The 9,170-nt window shown below is 47.0% G+C and overlaps 1 long non-coding RNA gene across 1 annotated transcript; it reads right to left on the bottom strand.

Moving 5' to 3' along the window:
* Positions 1-396: 396 nt before the first annotated feature.
* Positions 397-9,100, bottom strand: LOC110741921. Its single transcript, XR_002518955.2, has 2 exons — positions 8,646-9,100; positions 397-683 (listed from the first exon to the last, which is right to left on the bottom strand). It is a non-coding gene; the product is annotated as an uncharacterized LOC110741921 (long non-coding RNA).
* Between the last annotated feature and the right edge of the window lie 70 nt (positions 9,101-9,170).

Raw genomic sequence — 9,170 nt, 5'->3', positions numbered from 1 at the left:
GAGGTTGCAGTGAGCTGAGATTGCACCACTGCACTCCAGCCTGAGCAACAGAGTGAGAGTCTGTCTTAAAAAAAAAAAAAAAGTCAATACAGTTAAATTCACTCTAAAGGTGTGCAATAATGTACCAATAATGTAAACACTACTACAGCCAAGAAGATATAGAACGTTTCTATCACCCCTAAAAAGCTCCCCCATGTCACTTCGTAGTTCTCATCCAAACTACCATGAGATATCAGTTTGTAAAGGTCTCTCTCTTCAAAGAGGGAAAGGGCAGGTTGGGTTTTATGCCTCCCAGGGTCTGTATTACACAAGAAAGTCATATTCAGCAGGTTTTGGGGTAAAGCTATACATATTTGGGGGGGGGTTGACCACATGTGCAATGGGTAAACATATAGGTAACATACATCCCCCATGTTTATTTTGGAGCAAGGTTGTGTCAGAGGCATTTGAACCAGAGCAACTCCATCTTGTATAGGGGCTGGGCAAAATAAGGCTTAGACTGGTACAGGAGTTAAGAAGAATTTACTTAGGCAGAGAGTGAGGGCACGGAAGTCCTCCGTAAAGTTTTCCTTTCTAACGAAGAGCAGCCTGTAAAATCCAGCTGCAGACATAGATCCGACAGGTGTGCCACTCCTGTTGAAGATGGCGGCTCCATCTTCCCTTCTCTTTGTCGGTCACGTGTACTGTAAGAAGCAGACAAGATGACACGGATCAACTGGAAACCATGTGCACGATAAGATTAGGGTGGTGTGACCAGCCTTCCCCAAAATCATGCCACTGCACTCCAGCCTGGGGTGACAGAGTGAGTGAGACCCTGTCTCAAAAAAAAAAAAAAAAAAAAAATGCCGGGCGCGGTGGCTCAGGCCTGTAATCCCAGCACTTTGGGAGGCCAAGGCAGGTGGATCACATGAGGTCAGGAGTTCAAGACCAGCCTGGCCAAGATGGTGAAACCCTGTCTCTATTTAAAATACAAAAATTAGCCAGATGTGGTGGCAGGTGCCTGTAATCCCAGCTACTTGGGAGGCTGAGGCAGGAGAATCGCTTGAACCCAGGAGGTGGAGGTTGCAGTAAGCCGAGATCATGCCACTGCACTCTAGCCTGGGCAACAGGAACAAGATTCCTCAAAAAAATAAAATAAAAATAAAGGCTGGTGTTGCTGCGTTGGCTCATGTCTGTAATTCCAGCACTTTGCAAGGCCAAGGCAAGTAGATCAGTTAGCACAGGAATTCAACACCAGCTTGGGCAACAAAGCAAAACCTTATCTCTACGAAACATACAAAAATTAGCCAGTTGTGGTGCTGTAGTCCCAGCTACTCAGAAGGCCGAGGTGGGAGGACCACTTGAGCCTGGGGGTGTCCAGGCTGTGGTGAGCTGTGACAGCATCACTGCACCTGGGCCACAGAGTGAGATCCTGTCTCAGGAAAAAACAAGAAAATATTTGTATTTTTAGTAGAGACGGGGTTTCACCCTGTTGACCAGGCTGGTCTCAAACTCCTGACCTCAGGTGATCAGCCCATGTCGGCCTCCCAGAATGCTGGGGTTACAGGCATGAACCACAGTGCCAAGCCTACACTGTGATTCTTGGAGTACAAGATGTTACTGGTCATTCATTCATAGGTGAATCTTATGTATCCTCCATGACATGCCTTGGGTTTTTTTGGCAGGTTAACCCAACTCACCTGTGAGACTGACGCATCTCCAAGCTTAAGTAAACTCTTTATAGCTAGCCCTGTAGATCACACTCTATTCCTTTTTTATTTTTATTTATTTATTTATTTATTTTTAAGACGGAGTCTTGCTCTGTCGCCCACGCTGGAGGGCAGTGGCACGATCTCGGCTCACTGCAAGCTCCACCTCCCGGGCTCACACCATTCTCCTGCCTCAGCCTCCCGAGTAGCTGGGACTACAGGGGCCTGCAACCATGCCTGGTTAATTTTTTGTATTTTCAGTAGAGACGGGGTTTCACTGTGTTAGCCAGGATGGTCTTGATCTCCTGACCTCATGATCCACCTGCCTCGGCCTCCCAAAGTGTTGGGATTACAGGCGTGAGCCACTGTGCCTGGCCCCTTTTTTATTTTTAACTGAGAAACGTGGTAATAAATAACAGAAGTCAGTTTGTGCTTGTTGACCAGAGATTGAAATAAAGCCTACTAGAAGCTGGGTAAACAGCAACATGACATGTTTGTCAAGTTTTTTTTTTTTTTTTTTTTTACTTTCAGGATTACACGTGTTCTAGTAAGTCAAACAAATCTCTTGGCTGGGCATAGCAGCTCAGGCCTGTAATCTCAGCACTTTGGGAGGCCAAGGCAGGCGGATCACCTGAGGTCAGGAGTTCAAGACCGGCCTGGTCAACATGGAGAAACCTCGTCTCTACTAAATATACAAAAATTAGCCAGGCGTGGTGGTGGGCGCCTATAGTCCCAGCTACTTGGGAGGCTGAGGTGGGAGGATCACTTGAACCTGGGAGGCTGAGGCTGCAGTGAGCCAAGATCACGCCACTGCACTCCAGCCTGGGCAACAGAGTGAGACTCCATCTTAAAAAAAGAAAGAAATCTCTTATAGTACAGATAGCTAGAGAGGACCACTAGAACAGAAGAATTGCTATCCCACCAAACTGGGGTGTGCTCACCCAGTTCAGTAAAGCCAAACACCCACACCAAGGTTTGCAGTGGTAGAAAAGGGGCTTATTTGCAGGGCGTCAAACAAGGAGAATCTGGCGGCTTATGCTTAAGGCTCAACCTCATTTTGAAGGGAGGGGTGAGTCAGGGGAAGCACAGAGATCATAGGTGGATTTGAAGATTTTCTGATTTGTGGGCTGGGTAAGGTGGCTCACGCCTGTAATCCCAGCACTGTGGGAGGCCGAGGCAGGTGGATCACCTGAGGCCAGCATTTCGAGATCGGCCTGGTCAACACAGAAAGACACTGTTTCTATAAAAAAAAAAAAAAAGAAGAAAGAAAAGAAAAAATTAGCAGGATGTGGTGGCACACACCTGTAGTCCTAGCTACTCAGGAGGCCAAGCTGGAGGATCCCTTAAGCTTAGGAGTTTGAGACTGCAGTGAGCCATGATTGTGCCATGGCATTCCAGCCTGGGGGACAGAGTGAGACCCCGTCCCTTAAAAAAAAAAAAATTCTGATTTGTGATTGAAGGAGGTGAAGTGTTGTCTAAAAATTTGGGATCAGCAGAAATGAATGTTTTCTCTGGCCTATGGGTGTGACTCTTTCCAAGCATTTCAGGGAGAAATTTAGAACAGAGAACAGTGGTCAGAGATCAGTCCCCTATCTTCTCAGATCTCTGTGCCAGGGGATCCATTGTAGGGGACTGGGTTTCTGAAAAACAATTCAGGGATATATGTTAAGATGCTATCTTTAGTTTCTTTTTTTTTTTTTTTTTTTTGAGACGGAGTCTCACTCTGTCGCCCAGCCTGGAGTGCAGTGGCCGGATCTCGGCTCACTGCAAGCTCCGCCTCCCGGGTTTACGCCATTCTCCTGCCTCAGCCTGCCAAGTAGCTGGGACTACAGGTGCCCGCCACCTCGCCCGGCTAGTTTTTTGTATTTTTTACTAGACATGGGGTTTCACCGTGTTAGCCAGGATGGTCTTGATCTCCTGACCTCGTGATCCGCCTGTCTTGGCCTCCCAAAGTGCTGAGATTACAGGCTTGAGCCACCGCGCCCGGCCTATCTTTAGTTTCTATAGGGAACCAAACATCTCAGGATTCTAACTCCCTTGGTTATTGTTTTATCTTTATTTATTTATTTAAATATTTATTTTGAGCCTGTCTTGCTCTATCACCCAGGCTGGAGTGCAATGGCACGAGCTCAGCTCACTGCAACCTCCACCTCCAGGGTTCAAGCGATTCTCGTGCCTCAGCCTCCCGAGTAGCTGGGATTATACGTGCACCACACCCCGCTGATTTTTGTATTTTTAGTAGAGATGGAGTTTCACCATATCGGCCAGGCTGGTCTCGAACTCCCAGTATCAGGTGATCCGTCCACCTCGGCCTCCCAAAGTGCTGGGATTACAGGTGTGAGCCACTGCACTAGCCAAGATGTTATCTTTAGTTTCTATAGGGAACCCCACATCTCAGGATTCTAACTCCTTGGCTATTGTTTTAAGTGACTGTTACCTTCTTGCTTATCACGGTGCTCATTTATCTTTCAGGGCTCGCTATGTGCCTGGAATTTCCCTTAAAGGAACTCAGGATTTTCCTTTATGGAAATGTTTTGGTGGGGTGGGGGGCACAGGCCCCTGAGAGGGATCCCGGCTCCATCTCAGAATAAAGAGTTAAGTGTCTTTAGCTAGAAAGTGAGCAACTGTTGTCATAAACAAAGCTACCTGATCTCTTCTGACCCAGCGGCATAGCATAATTGCTGTGCTTGTCAGGGGTGGCTGTGTGCACACCCACAGCCAGGCCTGAGCAGCTGGCACCGTGCCACAGGCAGAACAGGGCAGGGCACTCTGAGAACATGCTGGCCAGTTTGGAGACAGATTCCTATATTTGCTGGCTGTGCGACTTTCACTAAATCACTACTATGAATTGTCTTTTCATATCTCTTGCCGTTTTTTCTACACAGTTGTAGGGTTTTTCTTCTCCATTTTTCCTCAACTCTTATCCTTTGTGACGGACGTTGCAGATAATTTTCCAGTTGATCATTTATCTTATACTTTGCTGATGGTGTTTCTTGTCATAATAAAGTTATATATACGGACAGAGAGTGCAATTGATCAATCCTTTATTGCCTCTAGATTTCAAATCAAAGGTTATACAGAATTTATCTGTTTTCTTCTAATGCTTAGATGGCTTCATTTTTTTTTTTATCCACTGTGGTAGTGATATAGTTTGGATACTTGCACCCTCCAAATCTCATGTTGAAGTGTGATCCCCAGTGCTGGACTTAGGCCTAGCAGGAGATGTCTGGGTCATGGGGGCGGATCCCTCATGAAGGGCTTGGTGCCTTCCCCACGGTAATGAGGGAGTTCTTGCTCTATTAGTTCATGCAAGAGCTGGTTGTTTAAAACAGCCTAGCATCTCTCTTGCTCCCTCTCGCCAATGACATGCCGCCCCCTCTTGCCTTCTGTCATGACCGGAAGCTTCTTGAAGCCTCACCAGGAGGAGATGCTGGCACTATGGTTCTTGTACAGCCTGCAGAACTGTGAGCCAAACAATCTCTTTTCTATATAAATTACCCAGTCTTGGATGTTCCTTTAGAGCCAGCCTCCAAGGTGACTTCCCCATCTCCTGGTATTTCCTCCCTCTCACATTGCATAGAGCTAACCAGCGTAATGCTAGGATACTGTGGAAATAATGGAATGTAACTTCTTTTTTTCTTTTTCTTTTCTTTTCTTTTCTTTTTTTTTTTAAGACGGAGTTTTCACTGTTGTCCAGGCTAGAGGGTAGTGGCGTGATCTCAGCTCACTGCTACCTCCGCCTCCCGGGTTCAAGCAATTCTCCTGCCTCAGCCTCCCAAGTAGCTGGGATTACAAGTACGCACCATCACACCTGGCTAATTGGTTTATATTTTCAGTAGAGACAGGGTTTCACTATGTTGGCCAGGTTGGTCTCAAACTTCTGACCTCAGGTCGTCCACCTGCCTCAGTCTCCCAAAGTGTTGGGATTACAGTTGTGAGCCACTGTGCCCGGCCTGAAGTGTGACTTTTGAGGCTAAGTCCTAAAAGACATCATGGTTTCTTCCTCTCTCATGGATCACTCTTTGTGGGAGAAGTTTACCCACCAAGTCCTGAAGACATTGAATCAACCCTATGGAAAGATCCATGCAGTAAGGAACTAGGCCTCCTGCCAACAGTCATGTGAGTGAGCCATTGAGGAACTGGATCTCCCAGTGCTGGACAAGCCCTGGCTGACATGCTGATCACAACCTCATGGGAGATACTGAGTTAGGATCACCACATGGAGGTGGTCCCTAATCCCTGATCAACAGAAACGGTGGGATAATCAATGTCCATTGTTTTTTGTTTGTTTTCCTTGTTTTTTGTTCTGTTTTTGTTTTTGAGATGGAGTCTTGCTCTGTCACCCAGGCTGGAGTGCAGTAGTACTATCTCAGCTCACTGTAACCTCCACCTCCTGGGTTCACACGATTCTCCTGCCTCAGCCTCCTGAGTAGCTGGGATTACAGGTGCCCGCCACCACACCCAGGTAAATTTTTGTTTGTATTTTTAGTAGAGATGGGGTTTCACCATGTTAGCCAGGTTGGTCTCAAACTCCTGACCTCAGATGATCCACCCTCCTTGGCCTCCCAAAGTGCTGGGATTACAGGTGTGAGTCACTGCACCCCGCCTCTTTTTTTTTTATTTCGAGGCAGAGTCTTGCTCTGTTGCCCAGGTCAGAGTACAGTGGCGTGATCATGGCTCACTGCAGCCTCCAACTCCTGGGCTCAAGTGATCCTCCCATCTCAGCCTCTTGAGTAGCTGGGACTATAGGCATGTGATACCACACCCAGCTAATTTTCTTTTTTTTTTTTTTGAGACAGAGTCTCACTCTGTTGCCCAGGCTGGAGTGCAGTGGTGCAATCTCGGCTCACTGCAAGCTCTGCCTCCCGGGTTCTTGCCATTCTCCTACCTCAGCCTCCCGAGTAGCTGGGACTATAGTCGCCCGCCACCACGCCCGACTTTTTTGTATTTTTAGTAGAGACAGGGTTTCACCATGTTAGCCAGGATGGTCTCGATCTCCTGACCTGTGATCCGCCCACCTTGGCCTCCCAAAGTGCTGGGATTACAGGCGTGAGCCACCTCGCCTGGCCACTAATTTTCTTTTTTTAAGAGGTGGGGTCTCACTGTATTTCCCAGGCTGGTCTTGAATTCCTGGCCTCAAGTTATCCTCCCGCCTTGGCCTCCCAAAGTGTTAGGGTTACAGGCATTACCTACCATGCCTGGACAATAAGTGTTTACTGATTTAAGTTACCAAGTTTTTGAGTAATTTGTTAACAGCATTAGGTAAATAACATATCCACAAATTAATTTGTCCTGTGAGCAGAGCACTTTAGATTTGAATATGATATCTGTATCTCTTTGAATGCTCATTGATAGTTCTTTGGTTCTGTACTGTTTTTTGGCTACAGTTCAGATAACTGAGTTTATATGATGTGATCTCTGGATCTGTAAACTGTTAATTGTGTCATCTCAGAGCCCCACGTATGACAGTCATGGCAGTGTGCACATTTTGGACACCGTTCTGTGTTGGTAAAGGTCCAGTTTCTGCCAGGTGTGGTGGCTCACACCTGTAATCCCAGCACTTTGGGAGGCTGAGGTAGGTGGATCACTTGAGGTCTGGAGTTTGAGACCAGCCCGGCCAACATGATGAAACCTTGTCTCTACTAAAAATACAAAAATTAGTGAGGCGTGGTAGCACGCACCTGCAATCCCAGCTACTCCAGAGGCTGAGGCAGGAGAATTGCTTGAACCCAAGAGGCAGATATTGCAGTAAGCTGAGATCACACCACTGCACTCCAGCCTGGTGAGAGAGCCAGACTCCCCCTCAAAAAAAAAAAAAAAAGGTTCAGTTTCTCTTATTTTGCTATGCACCCAGGACTTGGTCATCTCACTCATGAGTAATCAGCTTCTGTGAAAAGCAGCTGATGTTGAAACATACACATTCACCCACAAAACCATGGTGTTATTTTACTGTGAAGGGAGTACTATGTTCTTAAGACTCTTAATCCCTCCATAAATGGTTAGTCGTCTGTAAAATGGTGATAACTCTTTCCACTTCATGGGGTTTTGTAAGAATTACACAACTAACACTATACTTATAAAGTTCCTAATGCCTCAGACACAGTGTACTTAGTAACTACTAATATTATTATCCCCTAGGATTATTATTACTCCTAGTATTGAAGACATGTTACTTTAATCACCTGAGTACCTTAATTTCTTTCTCTCCCTTGCTCCGTATTTTTATTTTATTTATTTTTTTGAGACAGAGTCTTGCTCTGTCACCCATGCCGGAATGCAGTGGCACGATCTTGGCTCACTGCAACCTCCGCCCAGATTCAAGTGATTCTCCTGCCTCAGCCTCCCGAGTGGCTGCAACTATAGGTGCGGGCCACCACACCCAACTAATTTTTGTATTTTTAGTAGAGACGGGGTTTTGCCATTTTGGCCACGCTGGTGTTGAAGTCCTGGCCTCAGGTGATCCGCCCGCCTCGGCCTCCCAAAGTGCTGGGATTACAGGTGGGAGCCACAGCGCCTGGCCAGAGACCAGGTCTCTTAAAACAAACAAACAAAACCCTAAATATTGACAATGTCATCTGTGGATTCTACCCAGGAAATAACCCACATTAAAATGATGGCTTGTGAGGGTCGGCAGGAGTATAGTGTATTTCATCCAAAAATATAACAAATGTGTAATCCAATTATAATAGCAATTATGGCAGAAGCTGTTGGTGACTGATAAGGAATTATAAACGAGTCAAATTTACGCGGGCTTTTCAAAAGATCACAATCCTGCTATTGAAGGTGGGAGTCTTCTAGACACTAAAAAAGTGGAGAGAAATCTCCATGTGGAGGCCCAGATTAAACATCTCCCATCAAAGTGGAATTCGTCAAATGCCCTAAGACACCTAAGGCCGTCCCCAGGCACCCTGACAATAAAAGGTAACCAGAACACGAGAGAAATGACTCTGGGAGTACCTTTCACATTGAAGCTGTGCAGTAGGAAATTTATAATTTGGCATCTGGCTCATCCATTCATTTCTCATTGGTGTGGTTCATGTGTGCTTGCAAAGGTCAACATTCTGCCCTTCGAATGTCCTCTCTTCCTCTCCCACAGGGAACACCCACATGTGGATCCTTGTTTAAAAGGAGAAAGTCCTAGTCCTGAGCTTTTAGCGGGGTGGATGTCATCAGGCCTGGGTTTGCATCCTGTTTTTTTCACCATGGCAAGTCATATGCGGCCTTAAGCATTCCTGCTCTTGGTCCAAGCTTCCTGCGTGGGAATACGGCGGTCCTCCTTTCAGGCAGCTGTGAATGACAAAACGCTCGCTGGCTGCCGTCACACCCATTGTCCCGCGAGAGTGCCCTAGCTGGGCCCCGCTGCACTCAAGGCGGTGCCTGCTCAGTTGCCCCTCCCACAGGCAGGCGCCGGTGCAGGTGCCAACCAAACGCCCAGGTTCACCCAGCGCCGGACGCTCGCCCTCAAGCCCCGCGAGGCCGCCG

This window comes from Papio anubis, chromosome 20 (assembly GCF_008728515.1).
Source record: "Papio anubis isolate 15944 chromosome 20, Panubis1.0, whole genome shotgun sequence".
Classification (NCBI taxonomy): Eukaryota; Metazoa; Chordata; class Mammalia; order Primates; family Cercopithecidae; genus Papio; species Papio anubis.
This window is presented reverse-complemented; position numbering and strand designations above follow the sequence as displayed.